General features: G+C 50.7%; 3 long non-coding RNA genes across 4 annotated transcripts in view; 1 reads left to right on the forward strand and 2 right to left on the reverse strand.

Annotated features, from left to right (window-relative positions):
* Nucleotides 1-2,587: 2,587 nt before the first annotated feature.
* LOC311425838 lies at nt 2,588-7,253 on the reverse strand. 2 transcript variants are annotated; one of them, XR_014686442.1, is made up of 3 exons: nt 7,203-7,253; nt 3,867-3,997; nt 2,588-2,885 (listed from the first exon to the last, which is right to left on the reverse strand). It is a non-coding gene; the product is annotated as an uncharacterized lncRNA (long non-coding RNA). The 2 variants fall into 2 exon arrangements; XR_014686443.1 differs by lacking the exon at nt 2,588-2,885 and adding an exon at nt 3,612-3,673.
* A 608-nt stretch (nt 7,254-7,861) lies between these two features.
* LOC311425853 overlaps nt 7,862-25,738 on the forward strand; it is a 58,430-nt gene continuing 40,553 nt past the window's right edge. Inside the window, exons 1-2 of the long non-coding RNA XR_014686459.1 lie at nt 7,862-7,978; nt 13,829-13,889. This is a non-coding gene — a long non-coding RNA (uncharacterized lncRNA). The remainder of the gene's footprint in view (nt 7,979-13,828; nt 13,890-25,738) is intronic.
* LOC311425847 overlaps nt 19,752-25,738 on the reverse strand; it is a 73,586-nt gene continuing 67,599 nt past the window's right edge. The window contains exon 4 of the long non-coding RNA XR_014686451.1: nt 19,752-20,080. This is a non-coding gene — a long non-coding RNA (uncharacterized lncRNA). The remainder of the gene's footprint in view (nt 20,081-25,738) is intronic.

Consider the following 25,738-nt stretch of genomic DNA (forward strand, 5'->3'; position numbering starts at 1 on the left):
GGAGAGCTGCATCCAAGGCACCACATCCCTCATCTCTCGCAGCCTGGGGAATGGGGAGAACATCGCTCTCGTGCTGAAGGACATTGGGGTGCTCCTCATCGAAGGCACGAGGGTGGAAATCAAGTTCTATCGTGACTTCTTGGAGAGCCTGTCAGAACAGGGGAGCCTTCAGAAGGCTCTTTTCAAGGTGAGGGTTTTGTTTTCCCCACGGCCTGGGCAGCAGCAATGCTTGCCCTTGGCCCAGCAAGACCTCTTGGCTTGGAGCTCTTGGCCAGCCTCTTGGGGTGGCCAAGAGCTGCGGTCCTGCCGGCTCCCGCTGCCCTGGGCTCCTCCAGGACCGAGCGGAGGCCAGGCAGAGGACATTTGCCATCTCCTTGCTCCTCCCCTGCAGGTTCCCCAGCTGACGGACATGGTGGTGTCCCGGGTGTCAGCTGTGGCCTCCCTGACCTTCTCTGGCCGTGCAATCATCTTCCCCGAGTGAGTATGTTTGTGGCTGTGGCCGCTGCTCGGGCTCGGTAGCGTTTGCTCCTTGCCAAATGTGTCCGTGAGCGGGTGAGCGTGGGGAGTGGTGGTGCCCTGGGTCACGCCGATCTCTTCTTTTGCCAGCTATATAATGGACAAAGCGCCCCAGCTATCACCCGGGGAGCGTCTCAAGGCCCGCAGGGATGACAGGCAGGAGAAGGAACGGGCTGTGTTGTCGTCTTCCAGCCAAGGTGAGAGATACAAAGCGGCTGCTGGCTCCTCTTGTGCCACAGCTTCATGCCAGCTCAGCACAGCCTCTTGTCTCCGGGCCTCCAAAATGGAGCCCTGGTATGTGACGTGCCCAAGGTGCCTGTCCCTGGGTGCTGCAGGAGGTTGGGGATCCAAAACACCCCTAAATTGGCTGTACCCAGCTCCTCTCTGCCAGAACTTGGCCCCCAAACCACGTCACGGCCTAAGATTGAGCCGGCTGAGGCTGGTGCCAAGGAGGGCCGAGGCCCCTGCAGATGGAGGCTGGGAGGGGAGCACAGCGGCCCCTGGGACAGCGCAGGAGGAGGCCTCAGCACCCGGCGTGTCCCGGCTACAGCAGAGTCATGGAAATGTTCTGCTGACATCTCTCCTTGCCGATTCCAGAGAAACGGCCTGAACTGCCACCCTTCCTGTCGTGCAGGTGGAGGAATTCTTTTGGCTCTGTCCTTTCGGCAGGCTGCCGCTGATGCCCAAGCTGCCTCCTGCCATAAAGGAGCTTTTGCACAACCAGCTGCAGACAGGAACTGCGCCCAAAACAGAGCCCAGGAGGAAATCGAAACAAGAGCCCAAAACAGCAACCAGTGCAAGACCAGGGCCGGGCAAAGGCTGAAAGATGTGGAAAACGTCAGGAGAGCAAGGGCCAAAAAGCAGCAAAAGCCCCTCCTGAAGTCAGGAAGCTATCCAGCCTGGAAGCCCTGCCAGAGACGGAGCGAGTGAAGCGCCCCGAATCTCAGAAAGCCCCAGGCCCGCTAGAAACACCCATCGTGCCCATGCTGTCCCTGCCGAGCTCGGAGGGCAGCATGCCTCAGGAGCCCAGCGACGACACCGCTACTACTGGGACACAGACGGACCAGGGGGCCAGCTCTTCAAAACTGCAAATGCCAAAGCTCAAACCCAGGCTCCCGACGCCGTGCGCTGTACGTGTGAGTGCCAGCCTGCCCAAAGAGCCCAGCGACCCCTCTGTTTCTGGGACACAGATACACCAGGGGGCCAGCTCTGCGCAACTTCAAGAAGCAAAGCTCCTGCCCAGGCTCTCAACGCCGCTGCCCGTAGGTAAGAGAGCCAGCCTGCCCAAGGAGCCCAGCGATGCCTCTCCCACTGGGACAGACATGCACCAGGAGGCCAGCTCTGCTCAACATCAACCACCGAAGCTCCTCTTCAGGCCCTGCACGCCATTGCCAAAGGTAGTAGAGCCAGTCCGCCCAAGAAGCAGAAAATGCCAAAGTTCAAACCTTTGTCCTTGGAGCTGTGCCCTTATCCTATCAGAGCCAGACCACCCAGATGTAGGCTGACACTGCATCCTCAGCCACCAGAGCTCAAACCCAGGCTCCCGCCGCCGCCACCCAGTCCAAGGTGACCCGAGCTTTGATTGCTCAGAGCTGCAAGAACGCCGTCAGAGGTGGCAAAACAGGTGTGTGATCCACATCCCTGTTCCTTTGGCGGCTCAAGCCTTGGAGGCAAGTAGTTCTGGGGACAGTGGGGCCTCTCCAACAAGATCTCAGTTTGGAGCCGGGGGTTGGCTCGATCCAAGAGGAACCTTGGGCTCCTCCATGGCTAGCCTCAAGTCCCTCAAGCTCCCTTCTGTTGCCACACAGGCACACCAGGCACACACATGCAGACACACGTTATTTGGCAGCATTTAGAAGGCCTAAGGAAGCAGGAGGCTGCTCTTGGCCCGAGAGGAGAGTGTGTGTTTGCAGCTGGGTGCTGGTTTCCAGGCCGGGTGGGAAGAGAGGGGCTTTGTGGGTGGGCCTGGCAGAGCTGAACCCTGCTGCTGGCCGGGTCTGGGGATGGGGTGAGCAGAGGGAGGGAAACGGCAGGACCTGAAGCCATCCACGGGGTCCGCGTGTGGGCAAAGAGCCCCAAAAACCTGTAGCAGTTTTTGCTCAGAGTCTCACTCCCTTCACAGAAATCCATCTGACAGAGGACGGACAGACAGTGGAGGAAAACACAACGATGTTTCCAGCTGAGGGACCTTCTCCACGGCCTCCATGGCCAGGAACCTCCCCTTGCTGGGACAAGAGCTGGGAAGCTGCCCCCAGAGCAACGTGGAGAAAACCTGCACATCCCTGGAGGGGAAAGGAGAGGATGCGACGGCAGCTGGGGAGAAAAAGACAGCACCATTTCCATCCCGCTGGATGCTTTCACAACGGAACCTGCAAGTTAAAATGATTTTTCCAAGTGCTTCTGCTTGTCAAGTAAAATTCTGTACAGCAATTGCGGCACTTCAGACTCACTTGGGTTTGAGGGGGATTCTATTGCTCAAGAATTTCGACTTTTGATGGCTAGCCTTGTTTGGGTAAAGGCTCATCGGTGGCTTTTGATGGCAAATTGCAGGCTTTGGTGGTCAGCTTAGTCCAAGGACTGAATGCTTCTGCCCCTGAGCCCCGCATCTGAAACTCCCAGCAAAGAATCAGCTACCGTTTGCTGCGAACACTCTAACCTTACTTAGCTTTCCGTCTTCCCTTGCCATTTCTCTCTGTATTTTTTCCCCGGACCTGCTCTTATTTCTTTTTGCTCTGTTTCTTGACTGTGTTTTCACAGCCCTCTGCACCCTTTCTGATGAGTGCTTTTTCCTCATCAGACCCGAGGGAAGTGGCAGAGTTGAGGGCACAAATCTTTTCCTCGCCTATTTCCAGGCTGCTGCCAGCCCACAGCACTGCTCTGCTCGGGGGTCGCTCACGCCACACGCGCCAGCGGCTTTCTTAATGCTCCCCCTGAGACCTACTGTCATCATTTTGCCTCAACTCCCCCCAAATCCTCATCCCAGTGGCAGAAGGCTCTCTTAAGCACCTCTTGGGGCAGGGGAGGACGAGGAACAGCAGGTGGAGGAGCTCTGTTTCTTCCCCCCTCAGTTCTCCTGGAAAAGTTCTTCCTCTGTGCTGGCTTCTCCCCTTCTGCCGTGGCAGTGCCCCCTCCTGCCTCGTCCTGGTGCTTCCCTGCTCTGAGAGATGGAGCAAGGGTGTTCTCATCTTGACACCCTCTCAGCCCTCCCTCCCTCCTCTTCTCACTGCTGGCCACTTTGGGAGAGCAGAGCGGGAGCAATTTGCTCAGACACCAAGTGACGGGAGAGAAGAAAGGACGAAATAGGCTCTTTCCTCTAGGAAATAGGAAAGGGGTGTTTAGAGCTGGCTTACCTGAACCATGGCTGAAGGACCGGAGCCCAGTCTCTTGCTCTCCACGTGCTGCTGCCTTAGCACCACGGAGGAGATGGGCATCTCCTTTTGGGGGGTGTGCGCGTGTCTACCTTCTGGGGATAACTTCCAGGCTGCAAAACATTTAAGAAGTCAACCTAAGATTTCCCCTGGGGGGAAGAGGGCGCAAAATGGCTCCGTATCAAGTTCGCCAGCGCTGGGGCCGTGGCTCCAGTGCCAGAATGGTTCCTTCTACGAGCTCACCCGTCACGTTTCGTTCTTAACTGTCCCAGTCCCTACTGTCCCTCAACCCTAACTGCTAACCCAAAGGCCAAACTCAAAATAACCCCAAATCCAAACCACATGCCTAAACCCAAACCATAAACCTTAACCACCAACAGGAAGCCCTATCCATAATCAACCAAAAACCCAATCCTACACCTTCTAACCCCTCCCCTAAGGATACCTGCCATCCCTCAATGCCAAAACAGAACTCAAGCCTTTCACCCTAACACTTAACCCCATGCATAAACCCCAAACTTAACCCGTATTCTTGCACTCCAACTCTAAATCCCGAAGAAATAATCACAAACCATAATCCCCAACCCAGAACTTTGCCCCTCAACCCCTTTCCCACACCACTACCCCTAGCACTAACCTCTACCCTAACCCGAAACCCGAACCCAGGGACCTGCAGGCTGGGAGGTGTCCGGGAGCACAGCTGAGGTGGGACCAGCGCCTGGTGACGCTGGCGACGCTGTCACCCTGCCTGGCCACAGCACAGCTGTGTCACCCACCCCAACGGCTCCAGCGACCACAGCTTCCCCCAGCACCTCCCAGTTGGGTGACCCCAAACTGCTGACACACGAGGGCAGTGCAGCCCTCGAGGGACCCAGGTGGGCTGGGACACCGGGGACAGGGACCTCAGGACACTCACCGGTGGTCTGGGGCAGGAACGGGCCCAGAACTGGGGGCAGACACCACGTCCTGCCACCACCACCCAGGGGTCCTGCTGTCCCCAGGGACCCCCAGGACCCAGAGAAGCTCCCCACTGCCCCCAGGGAGCCCATCAGCAGCACTGAGGGCACACCCAGCCACGTGCTGGGCTTTCGGAAAGTTTTTCCCTCAAAATCACACAACACAGCACAAACCTCTCACCTGCTGCAGTTCTTCAACATCACTTTTTAACCCCAGCGTCACTGCGCCAACCCAGCCGCAAAGACACCGACGCCACCAGCAGCATGTGGAAACCTCCCCCACCCCCCTATCCCTTGTAGGGAAAATGGTTGCACATCCTGAACAGTTCTCTACGTATTCCTACTGCCAAGCAAAGCCCTGTTCAGTGGAGGCAAAAGGGGTCAAGAAAGGGCTTTTCCACTTGTGGGAATTGAAGTGTTTTTGCAGAGTTACATTGTTTAGAAGGAGGGAATGTGGTACTGAGATATGCTTACAGTGATAAGAAAGTTTAGCAGGCGACCTTGTAAAATGCAGACAATCAGACTCCTTAGGACAATTAGGTGAAAATCACGGTGTCAAGTCAGATAAGTGAAGAAGCATGACCACTTCAAGCAGTAAAAATGTCAAAAGAAATTTGAAATTTAACAGGCCAGCGACTGAAGGCCATGCATTGTTTGTGAAGCATTAGATAGATTGTGAATCTGGATTACCCCCTCAGTGGGGAAACAGGGGAGGGTCCTGCCATCAAAAGGTATATAAACTGTGTTTTGGAACTAGTAGATGCGCTCTCTCCTGCTTGTGGGGCGCCCGCCATTGCAATCGCGAATAAATTGCTACTTCACTGAGATCCTCGCCTGAGCCTAAGTTATTGGCTACGGAGTGTTTCTCACACACTCATTGCTGACTCGGAAAAGCTCCAGAAGAGTTGGTGCTGGGTATGGACACGGAGGGCTGGAGATGGCAGAGACAGGTTTTGGTTTCTGTTTTCCTCCCCCACAATCACAACTTTTGGCTCCCCAAGGCTGGGGCTGCCCTGCACGGGCACAGGGAGGAGCAGCTGTGGCAGCCGGCAAACGCAGCCACAAATTACCCAGGACAAGCAAAAGCAAAGAAAACCACCCCAAGCAGAACGTGACCTCCTTTCTCACCCGCTCCCTCTCTGCCTTTCTCAGCTTTTCACTCACCAAAACGACAAATGGGGCTTAGCCACGCACCACAGCCTGCGGCTCACGACCAAACCCAGCACATTCGGGTTGTCAGAGCTTTCCAATTCCCCAAACGCTGGCTTCTGCACGCATTTTAGCGGCCCCCCCTCAGACAGAGACCACCCCCGCCGTTATTTCTGGGGGAGGGCAACTGTAAAGGGAATACAAATGCAAACCAGCGGCACCTCTCTGGCCTCAAAATGGCGGCCGCGCGTCTGGGGAAAGCCTCCGTGAGGGGACGCCTCTGCTCACAGCGCTGCCCCCTGGGCCCCACAACCAAAGCAAAGAAGAACACCGGCAGAAAAAGGCCAAAAACGGGTGAAAACGGGTTACTGGGCCCGCCGGGGAGGCTGCAGCAGGGCTGCGACGCCTGGACGAGGCGGCGGCGGCTCTTCAGCGCCTCAGCCGCGGCCCGTGAGCGCCGCCATTTGGGAGAGGAGGGAAAGCGGCGGAGGGGGCGATGGGCGGGAAAACCCTCGCCCCTGATTGGCTGGTGATGGCTGGAGGCGGGAAGTGGCAGCCACTCAGGAAGCGGGGCGGGCAGCAGCCGCACCTTGATTGGCTGAGAGCTGCCGCCTCAGCGAGGGCGGGAAGCCTGAGGCGCCTCCGGAGCCTGGGGACCCCAAAAAGGTACCCCCAAAAACCCCCAGGGGCCCCCCCAACAATTCAGGCCCCCACCCAAAACCCCTCAGGGCTCCCCCCAAACACCCCCTGGCCACCCAACCATCTTCCAGAGCGCCCCTAAACACCCCCAGGACCTCCCCAACTCCTCCTAGGCCCCCTTCAGGCCCCCGCACAAAACACCCAGCCCCCCCCAACCTCTCCGTGTCCCCAAAGCATCGCCAGGACCCTCTCGAATCCCCTCATGGCTCCTCCAACCCCCCCAAGAGCCCCTTCGGGCCCCCCAAATGCCTCCAGGACCCCTCCAACCCCCCCCCCAGGACTCCCCTGAACCCCCAGGGCCCTCCCAGATTCCCCCAAATCACCCAGCCCCCCCTGAAACCCCTGAGAGACCCCCAGACATCTTCAGCACCCCTCCCAAAGCGCCTCCAAACCCCCCAAGGGCCCCTAGACTGCCCCCCAAAAGCCTCCAGGACCCCCCAGCCCTGCCCCCTCCCCCTCAAGCCCTCCCCCCAACCATCCCCAAGAGCCCCCCTCCCCCCAAGGGTCCCCAGACCTCCGCCCCGACACCTCACGACTCTCCCACGCTCCGTCAACAACATGGCTGCCCCCCCTTGGGAAAAGCCCCTTTATTGCCCCCAACCGCGGCCCCGCCCCTGCCTGGAAGCGCTGCGATTGGTGGGGAGAGGGAGAAGGGGCGGGGCTTGTGCTTGGAGCGCTGAGCCACGCCCCTCTCCAGCGGAGGGGGGAGAGCCCCGCGGCAGGGGGCGTGGCCCAGCCCCAGAGGAGGGGCGGGGCTCATGCAGGATCAGACCAATCAGGTGAGAGGGGGGCGTGGGTTGACGTGGCAAGGGCTTGGGAGCGGGGGGCCAGAGGGGTGGTTGCTGTGAGCAGGATCTGGAAGCTGCCCCGTGGTTGGGAAGGGCCCCGCTGGTTTGCAGAGCTGAGCCACTAAGCGATGTTGTTTTGCGCCTCTGTGAGAGCAGGTTTAAGACAGGGGAAAAAACGCTGCGCCACACAGCAGCTGCGAGAGTGAGAGGAGCGAGGAAGAGCCTTGCAGGCGCCAAGGGCAGTGAAGAGGGAGGGGGAGGGGGAGAGGTGCTCCAGGCATGGAGCAGAAGTCCCCTGCGGCCTGTGGGGAGGCCCGTGGTGAAGCAGGCTGTCCCCCTGCAGCCCATGGTGGAGCAGGGTTCCACGCTGCAGCCCATGGAGGAGCCCACGGTGGAGCAGGTGGCCCTGCACCGACGGAGGCTGCGGCCTGTGGCAGAGCCCTGCCCGAGCAGATTCCGGGCCGGAGCTGTAGCCCGTGGAGAGGAGCCCACGCAGGAGCAGGTGAGCTGGCAGGAGCTGCTGCCCGTGGGGGAGCCAGGTTGGAGCAGTCTGCTCCTGAGGGATGGAGCCCGTGGTACAGACCCATATCTGGAGCGGTTCTGGAAGAGCTGCTGCCTGTGGGAAGCCCACGCCGGATGAGTTCATCAAGGACTGCATCCCGTGGGTGGTGTTTCCACCCCCTCCCACGATACACAGCCAGCACACAATACTTCTGGAGTCCGTTTCAGTGTCAGTTTCAGGTCCTCAGGTCCTGGCGCTACTTCCCACTTATCCTCGTGGACTGGTCCTTTCACGCGGCTGGCATGAGTCCACCCCTTCTCCGCTGTCGGGACGGCCGTTTCTGTGGTAGGGGCCTTCCCATCGTGGTGTTAAAGACGTCTCTTTCCAAGTCTTAATTAAAACCTTGTCCCCGGGTTTTATCTTGTGAATTGCTGTGTCTAACGGAGGGCGTTGCGCTACCAAACCTTTTGCCCGGAGCTCTATCCGTTGGTTCATGAGTTGTATTAAATAAGGTCTTAACTGGGCATCCTGTAATTGGGGGTGATCAAGTGGCAATTCCAAGCCATAGGGCATACCATATAGCATTTCAAAAGGAGAAATTCCTACCTCAGTCCTGGGCTGTGTCCGTATGCTTAACGGTGCAAGAGGTAAACATTTTACCCAAGAAGCTTTTGTTTCCAGCATTAGTTTAGTTAGTTGTTTTTTAATGTCGCCATTCATTCGCTCTACCTTTCCAGCACTTTGGGGATGCCACGGAGTGTGGTATTCCCAGCTTGTTCCTAGAGCTTTCATAGTCTCTCGAGACGCTTTGGAGACAAAATGAGGGCCTCGGTCAGAGTCAATTGTTTCTACAATTCCATATCTAGGAATAATATTCTCAAGTAGTATTTTTCCCACGGTTTGAGCCGTGGCCCTTGCCGTCGGAAAAGCTTCAACAAAATGTGTAAGATGATCTACAATCACGAATAGATATTTGAACCTCCCTGTTTTTGGGAGGTCTGTAAAGTCCAGTTGAATTTTAGCAAATGGTCGGTGAGCCAATTCCCGACCTCCCGATACTTTTTCTCTCAAGTGTTGGGCGTTTACCTTTCTGCAAGTTAAACAATCATTTACAATTCGTTTTGCTATATTATACATTCCAAGACACATATACTTTATTGCAAATTGATCCACCAATGCTTGAGTTCCCCAGTGGGTGTTTTTGTGAAACCTTTGTAATAGCCTCAGAGCTGTGGATTTTGAAAGCATTTCCCGTCCGTCGGGTAGCACCCATTTGCCTTCATCTGTTTCTTTTATTCCCATTTGAATCATTTTGCTCTTTTCTTGTAATGTGAAGCTAAGCAGAGTATAAATTGGCCTATGATGGGAACAATGTGACTATTTCTTCCCGTCCTCCCATTCGTAATCATAGCATGGAAATTTCCTTAAATCATTCCTGCAGTCTGAGCAGTCTTCCCTTGTTTTTAGAATTCGCACGGTCATTAGTGCCGCTCTTTTAGCCTCCTGGTGTGCCAAATGATTCCCTGTGATCGGAGGGGTGAGGCCCCGCTGGTGTCCTTTAACGTGTACTACAGCAATGTCTTTAGGTCCTCTGATAGCCTGTAAGACTTGGGTAATCGGTTCTTGGTGTACTAATCCCTTTCCCTGTGAATTGATGAGCCCTCGCTCTTCCCATATTTTACCAAATGTATGTACTACCCCGTATGCGTCTTTTGAATCTGTATATATTGTGCCACTTTTGCCCTTTGACAGTCTTAAGGCCCGTAGTACAGCATAGAATTCGCAAGCCTGGGCAGACCAACTTGGACTTAAAGGTCCGGATTCAATTATTTCAAAAGTTTTCCCATTCCCTAATGCGTACCCTGATTTGCGCTTCCGTCCCGCTATTCGTGAAGACCCATCTCCATATATCTGTTCCCCTATACGTAACTCTTCTTCCTCCAAATCAGGTCTCAGTTTTGTTTGCTCTTCTGTATTTTGGAGGCAATCATGTTCTAAGGGCTCGTTCGGTTCCCCATAAAGAAACTGAGCAGGGTTTTGTAGGGAAGTTGTTGTTAATGTTAGTTTTGGGGAGGAAATTAAAATTCCTTCATATTTTAGTAAGCTGGCATCTGTGAACCATTTTTCTGCTTTTTGCTGTAGTACTCCCCGGATATTGTGTGGGGATATCACCTTGATCTCTCCTCCGAAGGTAATTTTCTGTGCTGCTTCTACTAATAAAGCAGCTGCTACTACTACCTGTAAACAACTTGGCCAGCCCCGACTAACCGGGTCCAGCCATTTAGATAGATAAGCCGCAGGCTTTTTACTCCCTGCCCATTCTAGGGCTAATACTCCATCTGCAGTGCCCTCAGTGCTGTTAACAAATAAGAAAAACGGTCTCCTCAAATCCGAAAGACTCAACGCTGGAGGGCGTGCTAATTCTTCTTTCAATTTTTCTAATTGTTTTTCGTCTTCTTTGGTCCATTTTAGCAACCCATCCTTAGTCAATTTCTCAGAAAGAAATGTAACTTTGCCGCTGTAATCTTCACTCCATTGTCTACAATAGCCAGTCAACCCTAATAGTTGTCGTATGTCGCGTTTAGGGGTGTAGCTGATTAACCGTTACGGGCCCGGTCGTATTCCGGGTACTGAACCGGTCGGACATTCACCAAAAACGCATTAACCGTCTGGGGGTCTGCTTGGATTCAGAACACTGAACTATCACGGATAACCACCCTTACCCTCGTTGCACTTAATGAGAGCTATGACAATGCAATCAAGTATGGTTTATTACAGCAACAGATAATCAGGTTCTTTTGGATTGCCAGCGGTAGTGACAAAAACAAGCTAGCGTGCATGAAATACACAGGTGTTACAGGCGTTACAGGTGCACGGCCTAGAAATAAATGCGTTAAAAAGATCAAAGACTCTAGAGAGATTTATAAGCAAGTATTCAGATCTCACCCAAAGGCGTCCCAATGGGGGGGGGAAGAGAGGCTCAGCCCGTCGACTGATCCCAGGAGTCAGGAGGTCCTAAGGATGTTGTATTTCCTCGGGATGGTATCTCCCCTGACGGTGGTATCTTCCCTGACATCCCCTCTCTCTTGGGCCAATTTATCTTATTTTCTATCCTTTAGGTGGAGCTTGAGTGGCTCTAGTCAAGCATCTCTTAGTTATGATTGGTGTAAAGTTCTCCCGTCTCCGTTTAAAGTAATAGGCTCCGAGAAATTCAGGGCGCATGCTCGGTGAGGGGTGGTCGCACCTTGGAGGCGGGTAGCTTTTGGGATGGAGGTGTGTTTTGGTATTATAATGATCTAGGGTACAGCATTTGTCAAAACATGACATGTCTTTGTCTCAGGGTGGCAAAAAGTGCCTACCCTGAAAGCCTCTTCAGTGCTGTACCTTTTCCTTAAAAATGTGAATGTTAGTTTTATTCTCCTAGTTACTTCAGGCAATTACACCACAGTCGTACCTGCCTCTTAGTTCATGGGGTCATTAAAGCCAATATCCCACTGATTCTGTCTGGGTCTAATTTCTTAGTTCCCTCACTTAGTCGGTGGCCCAAGTATTTTACCTCTTGTTCTACAAACTGCAGCTTCGATTTCGAGACTTTCAGTCCCTGCAGGCTAAGAAAGTTCAACGGCTGTATGCTGGCCTGCCTAACAGTATCTTCGTCTCTCCCTGCTAATAACAAATCACCTACATGCTGTACTAATGTTACTCCTGGTGGCTTATCGTAGCTTTGTAAAATTTGCTCCGGGGCTTGTCCAAATAAATTAGGTGATTCAGTGAATCCTTGAGGAAGGACAGTCCACCGTAATTGTTGCTTTCGGTGGGTATCTGGGTCTTCCCATTCAAAGGCAAAATAATCCCTACTACCTTCCTCCAGAGGACATGCCCAAAATGCATCCTTTAAATCCACTCCACTATACCACTGATCATCTGGGTGCAATTGACCTAATAGGGTATGGGGATTTGCCACAACAGGAAATCTGGTCACGGTTCTCTTATTGATTTCTCTTAGATCATGTACCAATCTATATTTGCCATCTTTCTTTTTCACTGGTAATACTGGAGTATTAAACGGGGACATACAAGGTTCTAGCAACCCTTGTTGTAACAACCTTTGAGTTTCAGGCTTTAACCGTTGTCTGCCTTCCTCAGACAGGGGGTATTGTTTAATTCTCGTTGGTGCACCCGGGTTGGTTATAGTTACCTTAAAAGGCTTAATATCTAATCTTCCTACACTTCCTGGAGTGTACCAGATTTTATAATACAAAAGACAATGAACAAACATTTATTGTGTATTACAATCCCTCCTTTTTCTTTTGGTCCCTCTTTTTGTTCACTGAATCTCTGCAATGCCTGGCTGCTAAGAACCAATGTTTCCTCGATTCCTTCGTTGGTACTTATTGGTTCATATTTGGCACGTATGAGCATTAGATGTGCCGCTTCTAAACGACCTTTTACAATCGCAATCAGTTTATTAAAAATACATGGCCCGAAAGTTAGCGCTACTATTAATTACAATAAGGGTCCTGCTATAGTTGATAGTAAAGTAGTAAGCCAAGGTGAATAATTAAACCAAGATTCATACCAGTTCTGTCGGTCTTCATATTCCCGTTTTCTCCTCTCCAATCCTTCCCTGAGCTTGGCCATGGTATCCCTTACCACTCCAGTATGAATCACAGAATCACAGAATTGCTAGGTTGGAAGAGACCTCAAGATCATCGAGTCCAACCTCTGACCTAACACTAACAGTCCCCACTAAACCATATCCCTAAGCTCTACATCTAAACGTCTTTTAAAGACTTCCAGGGATGGTGACTCCACCACTTCCCTGGGCAGCCTGTTCCAATGTGTGACAAACCTAATGGTCAGCATACATGCAACATTCTTCTTTCAGGGTTACACACGACCCGCCCTGTTGTAGAAATACCAAATCTAATCCTCTACGATTTTGTAGCGCTACCTCTGAGAGTGACCTAACAGATTTTTCCAGGGCTGAGATAGATTGTTCAATCCGGGCCAGGTCCTCGTCCACAGCAATGCGTAAAGAGGTGAACTCTTGATTTTGCTTGACTAATGAAGCAACTCCAGTACTGACCCCTGCTCCTCCCAAGATTCTTAAAGTGGCCAGAGTTAAAGCTGTAAACGATTCCCTTTTTTCCAAATGATAATTTGCTGCCGTGTGCTGAGTATACATATAATCCTCAGAATGGTATAAAATCCTTGGTATAATTATTACCTGTATACAGAAATCATGAGACGCATTAAAGAGTTGTAGCGATAGACAAGGAGTTACACCTACTGACGAGCAAACCCACCCAGCGTTGTTAGCCGGGATTAACCATTCAGCTGATTGTTTCCCATTCTCCGTGATGTTCCATAGGTGGCGCTTCCCCCCAGGAACCGTGCCCGCACACCTACCACCTCCAGTGACTTGTGTTAGTGTTACTCCTATATCTCTTCCCCAATTGCATTGTAGAGGGTTGCTCTCGTTTGTGCGGGTGGGCTCCCCAAAGTCCCCTATAGCATCATAATATGGGGGCCTTATACTAAAACATAACCAGCAATGTTCTGTCCTATTTGGGTTTATTTTGTTTAATAGTTGGTAGCTGGCATTCATGATTCCCCATATATTATTCTCAGCTATGTTATCATTTTTGGCTTTGTCTGAGCTTGTAAGGCTACTGAGGGTTGGCACTGTAGCATTTTCTGCAGGCTGGATTCTCTGAACACTTCTTGATAATACCTCATTTGGTCCTACTGCCTGGGGTTTATCAGCAGCCTCCTTCTTTATTAGTACAAGCCCTCTGCTGTCGGGCCCATTTTCATAATGTCTTCCACATTTATTGTGTATTCCAGGTGGGACCCCACAACACAGGGGACGAGAGTGACCGAGAAGGAGCGGCAGAGAAGAAGTGCGGTAGAGTGACCATAACCCCCGTTCCCCTGCGCCGCTCGGGGGGAGGAGGTGGAAGAGGGAGGATGGGGGGGAAGGTGCTTTTGGTTTCTTTCCTTTGTTTTGATTCAAAGATGGAAGCCGAAATTCCTTGAAGTGGTATATTCTTTATTGCAGCGCTGGATGCACGGGGGATCTCTCCAGCTATCGTGCATACCCAAAGCGGAAAGCAGTCTTGAATTTCTACAATCAATCTATCAATATTCTACAAGCGCCTCTACGTATTCATTCCCTATCCCCGCCTGCCCTGGCTTCTCATGCTAATTAGCCTTTTGGCACCTTGCGCCTGCGTCGAGCCTCCCAAGCCTTGTGGGCAGGGGTCTTTGGGAGGAAGACGCCGAGTCTTCCTCACAGTGTACTTTTCACCTTTGGTCAGGGTTGTGCTGAGTTGGCACGTTTCTGAATTGCAAGAGCTGGCTGTTGCTAATTCTTCCGTTTGTTGGCTCTTTCTCATGAATTGCAATGTCCAGTTTCGAGCCTTATAGTCCTTCCATTTGTTTCTCTGTCCGCCTGCCGCTTCCTTCTCGTGAGTTCCAGTGTCTTGTTTCGAAATACACAGTCCTTGTCTGGGGATTGTCCTTGCCTCCCCAATGCCTCCTTAATCAGTCCCCACTTTGCTTTTCCCATGCAAATTCTTTTGCGTCAGATACTTCTGTTATTTGCGGTACCACAACAAAGCAGGCATCTAAACAACATACACACAAATATTCCTAACACTACTAATGCGATTAGAGCAATGAAAACTTGTTTCTACCATTGGAAACTGGGCAACCAGGAGGTTAACTTATTCCATATTTCACTAAAACGCCATGAAAGATCACCTTTACTGATCTCATGTAGGATCCTTGTCTGCTCCCATATTTCTTCCAGGTCGGTAGAGATCCTTCCTCTCTGATCTACCTACATACAACAACTTGTGTTTATGACTGTACAGACTCCCCCTTGAACGGCCAATAGGGCCATCCGATTTCGTAATACTACCTGTGATAAACTAGATATCTCTTCTTGTTGAGCCTTTACAGCATCCAGCGTTTTCCTCTCTAATTTCTCTCTAATTGCAGAAATATTTTTACTATTGCCTTTTCCAATTCACTCACTCCCAACCATGGGATAAAGCATCAAACAAAACTATGAAAAGCGTTGGTTCTCTCTATCAACGGATTGTTAATTTTTCGTCCGATTCTCCGGAGATGATTTCTCAAGTAACCTTGAGGCACTACATACTACTGCTCCAAGAGTGCAAGTTCCCTTCCAGTTCTCGGGCAAGACCTTACGGGCTGTATCCTTGCATAGCCAATACCACCCTTTTCCTTCTGGTACTGGCCAGCTGGTTGAATTTGCCCAACTGCTAGTTGTACTAATATCAATTTTTCGATGGCAAGATGTCTGATTTCCCACAGAAGTGGTATTTGTATTTATACAATCCTGTGTTCCCATACCCTTAGGCGGGTTACACCTTTGTACACATCCATAGTATGATTCCAACGGCACGAGGCTACTCACTTCTAGTTCCAAAACTTCTTCATATTTTCGACCCCAAGCTGTGTTTTCCCACAAATTAGTCCAAGATACATTTGCAGGCAAAGGAATCCCGATTAACGCTACACCCTTATTCCCATGCTCTGACAGATGGGTGCATACCCAACAGTGGGTCTTATTAATCACTTGAGATACAGTTTGTATTAGGGTCAGGTGTAAGTTCTCGTCCCAAGTTGCCCACCCCAAATCCGAGAACCACCCCCCCGCAATCATTAGGATCTGGAAAACAGTAATTTTGTTGGTCCAATTGGAGTGGTGGTCCATATCCTCGCCGGGGCCTTCTTCACCCTTGAATAGTGGATCCAAGCTGCTTGCTCCTAAATCTTAATGGCGGTGTGTGTTGTCAGTAATACCTGGTATGGTCCTGTCCACTTTCCTTCCATTTTTCCTCTAGGGGTTGTCCTGAAAAAGTCTTTTTATATATGTGTGCATATATATATATATATCTATAATCCCCGAGCTTAAAGGCATGGATTGGTTGATCCAACCCTCTAGCCCTGGCCCCTGAAACAAATGTATGTACTTTATATAATTGTTTCTGAAGTTCAGTTATATAAGCATATAAATATTCTGATCCTAACCGCGTTAGGTCCTCTCCACTAAATTGATACGGCCTTCCATATAAGATTTCAAAGGGGCTCATATTCCCTTTTATTCTAGGTTTAACTCTGATTCTAAGTAATGCTAAAGGGAGGGATTGAGGCCATGACAAATTAGCTTCTTGTCCAATTTTAGCTACTTGTTGTTTAACTAAATGGTTCATTTTTTCTACCTGTCCACTTGCCTGCGGTTTATAAGGAGTATGCAGTTGCCAATCTATCTTTAGAATCTTACTTATCTGTTGTACCAGTGTGTTTTATTGTGTTCTGTAAGAACTCTGGGCCATGTCAAATTAGAGGGTATTATTACGTGGTTATCTTTTACATATACCCATCCATCTGGTTTCATTTTACCTTTCAAATCTTCAATTAATTTTACGTCTTCTTTGGTATAATTTGGCTTTTGGTTCATGTATATAGCTTGGATTTTACCATCTGATATCAAAGACAATGCCTTCACCTCAGTTATTTCAGCTGCCCGCTTAGCCTCCTGATCTGCCAATCCATTTCCAATTTCAAAATCGGCAATTTTGGTGTCCCCAACAATGCATGATAGCTACCTTTTCTGGTTGTTTTACTGCCTCTAACAATTTTAAAAATTCTTCAGCATGTTTTATCTGTTTTCCCTGAGCGGTCAGCAATCCACGTTCTTTCCAAATCGCTCCATGAGCATGTACCATGCCAAATGCATATTTCACGCGAAAATGCGTGAAAAAGCCACCATTTGGGGAATTCCAAAATCCTTTCCAACCTAAATCACAGAATTTCTAGGTTGGAAGAGACCTCAAGATCATCGAGTCCAACCTCTGACCTAACGCTATCAGTCCCCAATAAACCATATCCCTAAGCTCTACATCTAAACATCTTTTGAAGACTTCAGGGATGGTGACTCCACCACTTCCCTGGGCAGCCTGTTCCAGTGCCTCACAACCCTTTCAGTAAAGAAGTTCTTCCTAACATCTAACCTAAAACTCCCCTGGCTCAACTTAAGCCCATTCCCCCTCGTCCTGTCACCAGGCACGTGGGAGAACAGGCCAACCCCCACCTCGCTACAGCCTCCCTTGAGGTACCTATAAAGAGCGATAAGGTCGCCCCTGAGCCTCCTCTTCTCCAGGCTGAACAAGCCCAGCTCCCTCAGCCGCTCCTCGTAGGCCTTGTTCTCCAGGCCCCTCACCAGCTTCCTCGCCCTTCTCTGGACTCGCTCAAGCACCTCGATGTCCTTCTTGTAGCGAGGGGCCCAAAACTGAACACAGTACTCGAGGTGCGGCCTCACCAGAGCTGAGTACAGGGGGACGATCACCTCCCTAGCCCTGCTGGTCACACTGTTTCTGATACAAGCCAGGATGCTGTTGGCCTTCTTGGCCACCTGAGCACACTGCTGGCTCATATTCAGCCGACTATCCACCATCACTCCCAGGTCCTTCTCTGCCTGGCAGCTCTCCAACCGTTCCTCTCCCAGCCTGTAGCTCTGCTTGGGGTTATTGCGCCCCAGGTGCAGGACCCGGCACTTGGCCTTGTGGAACTTCATGCAGTTGACCTCAGCCCATCGGTGCAGCCTATCCAGATCCTCCTGCAGAGCTTTCCTACCCTCAAGCAGATCGACACACGCACCTAACTTGGTGTCATCGAGGGTGCACTCGATGCCCTCGTCCAGATCATCGATGAAGATATTAAAGAGGACTGGCCCCAGCACCGAGCCCTGTGGGACGCCACTAGTGCAAATTACGCACTGATTCTGCTCACAGATACTCAGCTCCACCACCATCACACAGAAACATAAGTACCCACGAGGAATGTGCAGCATCTGCTCCATTTCTCTTTGTTTTCTTCACATTAACACACCTTTAATTAGAATCTTGGTCTTTCCGAGCGTCTTCACGTTCCATGTGCACATGCTGACGGGTGGCTTGGTTGGGCTGCCATTAGGCAGTGACTGGCTGTGTGTTGGCTGCTGGTGGAGTTTAAAGTGGGCATTCAATAGTGCTTGAGGCTCTCTGGAGCTGGAAATATGTTGAGTTTGGGGAATCTCTTCTCCTTGCCCAGAGCTTCGGAGGGAAACCACGGTGCCTTCCTGAAACACCCTGTGCGTCTCCAAGCGGAGCTTTCTCTGCAGGACCTTGCTGGGCGCGAACTGGTGCGACCGCAGCACCAAGAGTTGGAGCCCCAGGAGCCTCCTCCGCCTTGAAGCTCCCCTGAGGAACAGACGGAAACGGAGCAAAGTGCACGCAGGAGAAGCCTGGGCTGGTGCCACGTAGTTAATTCAGTAAGTTACTTCACTCAGTGCCACGGAGTTAATTCTCTCCCCTCGTCGTAGCTTTGCTCTCGTGGTGTTCATTAGCTGGACTTCAAGAGAATTCTGTGGAGGGACGAGGCAGAGGCGGGCGTTCTGCGCTGGACTGATCCCCGTGGTGTCTTTGGTGCCGAGAGGAGGCTGCACGGAGAAGTGAGAAGCGGCTCTGAGTGTTACTGAAGGCTTAATGAGGCCCAGCCCTGGGAGCGAGTCCCGGTGGCCTCGTTAGTGCAGGTAATTGCCAGCTGTGAGCACAGGCAGGTGAAGCGCAGGGGGCTCCTGTGCTGGCGGAAGCCTTGCTGGGTTTTACAGAGCAATCCTGTGCCTTGGGGGTGAGATCCCGGCCTGCGCTCGAGGCCCCTTGCACCACAGCTGACCAGTTTCAGAGCGGTGCTGCCCTTTCAGGGCTCTTCCTTCCTCTGCGTGGCACAGAATCGCCCGAGGCTGGAAGGGAGCTCTGAAGATCGCCCAGTCCAGACAAGGAGACTCCACAGCCCCTCTGGGCAGCCTGTCCCAGTGCTCTGCCACCCTCCCAGTGCAGAAGTGCCCCCTCACATTGAGCCAGAACCTCCTGGGCTTCACTTGGTGCCCATTGCCCCTCGTCCTGTGGCTGGGCACAGCTGAAAAGAAACCTGCTCCATTGCCATTAGAGCCTGGTGGTCAGCCCCAAACGCATCCCTGGGTCTCCAGCAGGTCCCAAGGTGCTGTAGGAGAGCGCTTTGCTCCTGGAAAAGCTGCTTGTGCCTGTGTTTGTTACCAGCCTTCAAAGAACAGCTGGTACTGTTTCAAAGAACAGTCTTCAGGCACTGCAGGTAAAAAGGGGAGATTGTTTTGTTCCAGAAAGCCGAGGCGAGGAGATGGAGGGGGTCTTCAGGTAGGTGCCCATGGCCGTGCTGCTGAACAGGGAGAGCACGGCCAGGTGAGGGAGGCACGTGGAGAAGGCTTTGTGCCGGCCCTGCTCGGAGGGGATCCTCAGCACGGCCCCGAAGATCTGCACGTAGGACAGCAGGATGAAAACAAAGCACCCGAAGGCAAGAGAGACCCCGAGCACAAGAAGCCCGACCTCCCTGAGGTAGGAGTTGGAGCAAGAGAGCTCGAGGATCTGGGGGATCTGGCAGAAGAACTGGTCCAGGATGTTGCCCTGGCAGAGAGGGAGTGAAAACGTCCCAGTGCCTCGCCACCCCCCAAGGGAAGAATTTCCTCCTCACCTCTGATCTAAATTGTGGTGTGATTCGTAGCCCTCTCTACCAAGTGACCCAGCAGAACAATTCCAAGCAGGAACCCGAGCAACGAGAAGCCTTTGAGCGAATTAAGCAGGACACCGTTCACGCAGTAGCCCTTGGGCTACTTCAGGTTTTTCCTCATCAGCCCCGAGGGAAGTGGCAGAGTTGAGGGCACAAATCTTTTCCTCGCCTATTTCCAGGCTGCTGCCAGCCCACGGCACCGCTCTGCTCGGTGATGGCTCACGCCACGCGCACCAGCGGCTTTCTTAACGCTCCCCCTGAGGCCTCCTGTCTTCATTTTGCCTCGACTCCCCCCAAATCCTCATCCCAGTGGCGGAAGGCTCTCTCAAGCACCTCTTGGGGCAGGGGAGGACGAGGAGCAGCAGGTGGAGGAGCTCTGTTTCTCCCCCCTCAGTTCTCCTGGAAAAGCTCTTCCTCTGTGCTGGCTTCTCCCCTTCTGCCGTGGCAGTGCCCCCTCCTGCCTCGTCCTGGTGCTTCCCTGCTCTGAGAGATGGAGCAAGGGTGTTCTCATCTTGACACCCTCTCAGCCCTCCCTCCCTCCTCTTCTCACTGCTGGCCACTTTGGGAGAGCAGAGCGGGAGCAATTTGCTCAGACACCAAGCAATGGGAGAGAAGAAAGGACCTGGGAATCACAGAGAGGAAAGAACTGACTAATTAGACAAGCAGTCACTTTCTCCCAGGAAAGAAAGCAAAACGCTGCAGAGATCAAGGTCAGCAGCAGGAGAGGGGGCGTATTCTGCCCACCACCTACTCCTTGCTACCTGACACCGAAGACGAAATAGGCTCTTTCCTCTAGGAAATAGGAAAGGGGTGTTTAGAGCTCGGGTAGATACAGGGGCCAAAAGATTGACTATTCAGAATACACCAAGGGGACTCAAAAAGGGGCAAAAGCAAATGTCTGTGGTAGGGGCAGAAGGGGAGTCCTTCCCTGTGTCAGTATTATAAAACGTTGATGTGGAATCTGAGACCTGTGTGGGTCTTAATGATCTCTTGCTTGTTCCAGAAGCAGAATATAACCTATTGGGGAGGGATTTGATTATCAAAATGGCTTAAAGCTTATAGGGGAGAATGGGAAAATCTGGTTATTTACATTAACAGAAGAAGATGAGGGTGATATAGATCCCCGAGTATGGTATAAGGAAGGGGAATTGGGAAAGTTGGAAGTGGAACCCCTAATGGTAGAAGTAACAGAACTCCAGAAACCTGTAAAACAGTATCCCATGCCATTAGAAGGAAGGAAGGGATTAAAACCAGTCATAGTTCGGCTATTCCAAGGAGGGACTTTAGAACCATGTACGTTCCCCCATAATACGCCTATATTACCCGTAAAGAAAGCTGATGGGACATGCCGATAGGTCCAAGATCTAAGAGCTGTAAATCAAAGAACAGTGACTAAATTCTCGGTAGTGGCAAATCCTTATGCACTATTAAATTATTTGGCCCCACAACATATTTGGAGTAGTGTAACAGACCTGAAGGATGCTTTTGGGGCATGTCCATTAGAAGAAAATCTAGGGATTATTTTGCTTCTGAATGGGAGGACCCAGAAAGACGAAGGAGACAGCAGTTACGATGGACAGTACTACCACAGGGGTTTACCGAGTCTCCTAAGCTGTTTGAACAAACTTTGGAAAAGTTATTACAATCTTTGGAAAAGGAGGAAGAAAAGCGGATCCCACCGGATGGCCGAGATACGCCTAAGAGTCAAGCAAAGGAGCTGCTATTTTGGATGCACTTGCAAATCCTTTGGGGAATTCAAGCATGGAGCGATCCGTTTTTAAAATTTTAGGGGTGCGTTGGGATATATGAGATTGCTCGGCAAATTACTCAAGGGTGTCTAACATGTCCGAAAATAAATCAGAAAAGTGTGAGGCAAGAACCTACTGGGGGACGGAGGATCACATACAGGCCATTCGCAAGAGTACAGGTTGATTTCACCGAGCTACCAAAAAGAGGACGATATAAATATTTGTTGGTGATAGTGGATCAACTAACCCACTGGATAGTGGCCTACCCTGTGGCGAGGGCAACTGCCGCTATGGTAGCTAAAATTCTGTTGGAAAATATAACACCACGTTTTGGGTTGGTAGGGAGTTTTGACTCTGACCAGGGGACACGTTTCACATCTAAGGTGTTACGGGACTTAACCACAGCCCTAGGCATTAAATGGGAATACCATACTCCATGGCATCCACAAAGCTCATGACGAGTTGAGAGAACGAATCAAACGATTAAACAACAATTGGCTAAATTAATGATGGCAACCCAACTGTCTCGGATGTTTGCCATTGGCATTATTGAACATAAGGACTATGCCCCATAGTGAAACAGATATCTCACCTTACGAGATGTCATATGGAATGCCGTATTCCCAAGGAATGCCATTGGACTATTCTTTGATAGAGAATTATGAAAGTCAGAAATACGTGATCATGACAGAGAAACAACTACAACAATGAAGGGAAAAGGGAAATTTTCTGGCAACGAGGCTCTGCATGAATTAAGGGTACCAGACCAAGAGGACAAGCCTGAAGGGAGGAAAGGGAGAAGACAAGACCGGGGCAGGACCCTCCACTGCGGTGTGTATGGTCTACCGAGAGAGGCAACCCCTATGGGTATTGACTGCCGAGTGAGAGGGCCTCGACCGGACTTCTCCCGCACTAAAGCCCGGTTGTCCTGAGAAAATAACATAAGAACCTTTTTTTAAAAACCCATGTACAATTGTGCTTAGTTTTCCAGGAGCTGGATCACCCCAAAAAGCTGAACAGTAACACAAGCCCAAATGAACCCTGAAAGCAGGCCCAAGCCCTTGATTGAAGGCGTTTCCAAGACCCTCAGCATTGCAAAGGATAAGAAATGCTATACTACTGGTATTGTTTTTACAGGGGCAGTTGAGCCATGGGCAAGACTGGAGGAATAACTCTTTCATTCTGGGGGAGGAAGTGGCCAAGACCTTTAACCTTAGTAACTGCTGGGTTTGTGGAGGACTGGGGGGGAACTGAAAGCTGGCCCTGGGTAGCTGGCCCGGTCGAACCCAAGTAGTGGGTTAATAATTTGAGTGAAGTTCATAATGGGACACAATTTTGGAAAGAGGAAGGAGGCCCATGGCAATTGCACTCGTCAGATCGGCGTAGATACTGTTTAAACAGAACAGGAACGTTAGCGGTAGGAAAAAGCATTTGTAATTGGACTCTGTCTCCCGGATATGATTGTACTGGTCCTGAATGTGGACCTCTAAACTGTACAGCACGTAGTGCGAAATGGAACGCCACACATGTCCAGCTGAGAAAGGGCACTTGGCTGAAATGCTCATACAGGGAATTTTTGGGATCTGGCTGTGAAACCGTGGCAAGAGCACAAGCAGGGGGCCAATTTGACGCTCAGATCTTGAGCCGTCAGCGTGATAACACCACTAAGGAACAGCATGTGGTAAGGGTCTACCCCTGGAGATGGCAGGATGAGAATGGGAGGTGAGTTTTCTTTAAACATTTCTGGTCAGCTCGTAATATGACAGGCCGCCAAGGAAAACTTGATTGTAATTGTAAGCGGGAATCCAATGCGGGAGCTTGGAGGTGTGCATATACGAGTACAAATGGGGCAGACATTGTAACAGGACCACTTGGTAACGAGAACACTGTATTTTCACGCTCCAATAAATAAAGAAGGATGGGATGGTCCTTTTCCAAATGGGACGTGGGCTCTAAAGGGTCATTATTGGGTGTGTGGCAAACATGCCTACAAGAGGCTACCCGAAAACTGGTTGGCAATACGCTATGTGGGGTACATGCGGGTGCGAGACCCTCCGATTAACGGCGCGGGGAAGCAAGTGATCGACTCAATATGAGTGGTTATACAAGCGTCAACTTTATTGCGCAGATAGCCGTATATTTATACACACAACTATAATTATGCCTACTGGTCACTAGCCTAGTGGCTAAGCCTAAAAGTGTTGCAAACAATATTGTTTCTCCTACTTGCGGTTACAGCGCATAAGCTACTCCCTTGTTTTCCCAGGCCTCACATCCCCCTGTTTCTCTCTCTCTCAAGAACAGACTGCTCCTTGCGTATTTGCACAAGAATGCTTCTCATCCGGCCTACTCCATGGCTATAAACTCTGCATTTTCTTTGCCTTGCTTGTACAATTTCTCTAGGCACCCGTGCCCTTGCTCTTTGAGCCAGTCTTCAACAGGTACATAAGACCCTGGTTCTTTTTATAGTCACAAATACAAGGAAATCATTTAGGAAGAAGATTATGTGATGATCTGAACAGAGTCAAACGATCTAGTCATGCTTCCTTAGCTGGGGGTAGTGCCCAAAAATGGGGAGAGAATGAATGGCCTCCTGAATCATACAGCATTATGGACCAGCTACCTGGAACCCAAATGAGGTAGTATGGGAGGCCCGAGAACCTATTGATAATTGGAATCAAATAATTAGGTTGCAAGCTGTCCTCCAAATTGTAACCAATCAAACAGCAACGTCTTTGGATCATTTGGCTTACCAAGCCACCCAGATGAGGAATGCCATCTTTCAACACAGAAGGGTTTTAGACTATTTACTAGCAGAAGAAGGGGGAGCGTGTGGAAAACTGAACGATTCTAATTGTTGTTTACAAATTGATGATAATGGAAAAGTGGGTAAGGCGGATAACAAAGGAAATTAGGAAATTAGCCCACATCCCAGTACAAACTTGGAAGGGTACGGATTGGGATTTGTTTTCATGGCTGCCCGGTGGACCACAGGTTAAAAGGATGTCATTTTCATTTTTCTGTGGTGTAATGATGTTACTGTTTATACCTTGTATGATGCCTTGTTTTACGTTATTGATATGCCGAATAATAAATAGTACCCAATTTGTGATGACTTCGGTAGAGGAGAAAGGTGATGTGTCAAGAATGATGCTTAAGAAACGGACCCCCCAAGAACCGACCGAGGAAATCCAGTTGTTATTGGCAAAAGTTGAAGAGACACAAATTGAGAAGATTAATAAGCAGATGAGGGATTGTAAGGAATGTCCCAGCAATTCATGTCAATAGAGGGCTTGAAGGGTAAACCTCGAGTCTCTGATATCCGGGGATAAGAGAACAAAGGGGTTTCAGAATAACTGCTCTCTATTGTGATTATTGCATGGGACGCTGCGCAAGTCTCTGACATGCGGCCAAGATGGACAAAGGAGAAGGACAAGGAGAAAGCCTGGGAGGAAGACTATGAGCCTTCAGCACGAGAGACCCCCAGAGGGAGCACCGGAGACTGATACGCATGCGCCAGAGGGAGGGTCCAGATTCCAGGAACTAATTCAAATAACCCTGCCTTTTCTAGAAGTAGTGATGAATATGTATTAGCCTAGCAGCATAAAAACCAGCCGCCTGATGTAACGTGTGTGTGTGTGTTGGAGGAGCCCAGACTCCCCGCGCACCCTGTGCTGTTGCTTGCCTTTTATTAACCCCATAAATAAAGCTTATAAAGCTAGATTGACTCGGAATTTCTAACAATTTGGTGACCCTGACGTGATCCTCTTGGGTCCCAAGGCTGTGAACGGCTAAGGGAGGTGCCCCCAGCCTTGTTTCATTGTGACCCTTTGCCGGGAGCAGTCCGGAGCCCAGCAGGATTACGAACATAAGAGGCAAGGAAAGAACAAAGAGCTCTCCCCTCTTCTGGTTTAAACCCATAACTCTGCGCACGAAGACCCCAACAAAGATTTATCGTTGCGTGAGTATGCCTTTTGGTTGGGGGGGTTCGGTTGTGTGACTGTGTGTAAGGGGGTGACTGAGACGGAACTCAGTTCCGAAGCGAGTGCGGAGGTCTTCTAACCGCGGTTCTGATATCCCGCGAGGGACTCGGCCGGGGAAGGACCGAAGCGATCGTTCTAGGTATTCATGGGTGGGATAACACTCACAAGACCCCTTTAGCTACTGGCCCAGCCAGGACTTCGGAAGGTTTTTTTTTTTCTATAAAATGAAGTGCCAGGAATGGGTCAGGGACAAAGCAGATCCTCAGACTCGGGAGGCTCGAGGAGGGGCCTCAGGTTTAAAAAGGAGGAAAATTACCAGATATTCAGAAGCACTAAACCTAAGGATTAGGCGAGAATGATTCAATTTTATATGGTTAATCTGATCTAAATTGTGGTGTGATTCGTAGCCC

Source organism: Aythya ferina (assembly GCF_964211825.1).
Source record: "Aythya ferina genome assembly, chromosome: 34".
NCBI classification, from domain to species: Eukaryota; Metazoa; Chordata; class Aves; order Anseriformes; family Anatidae; genus Aythya; species Aythya ferina.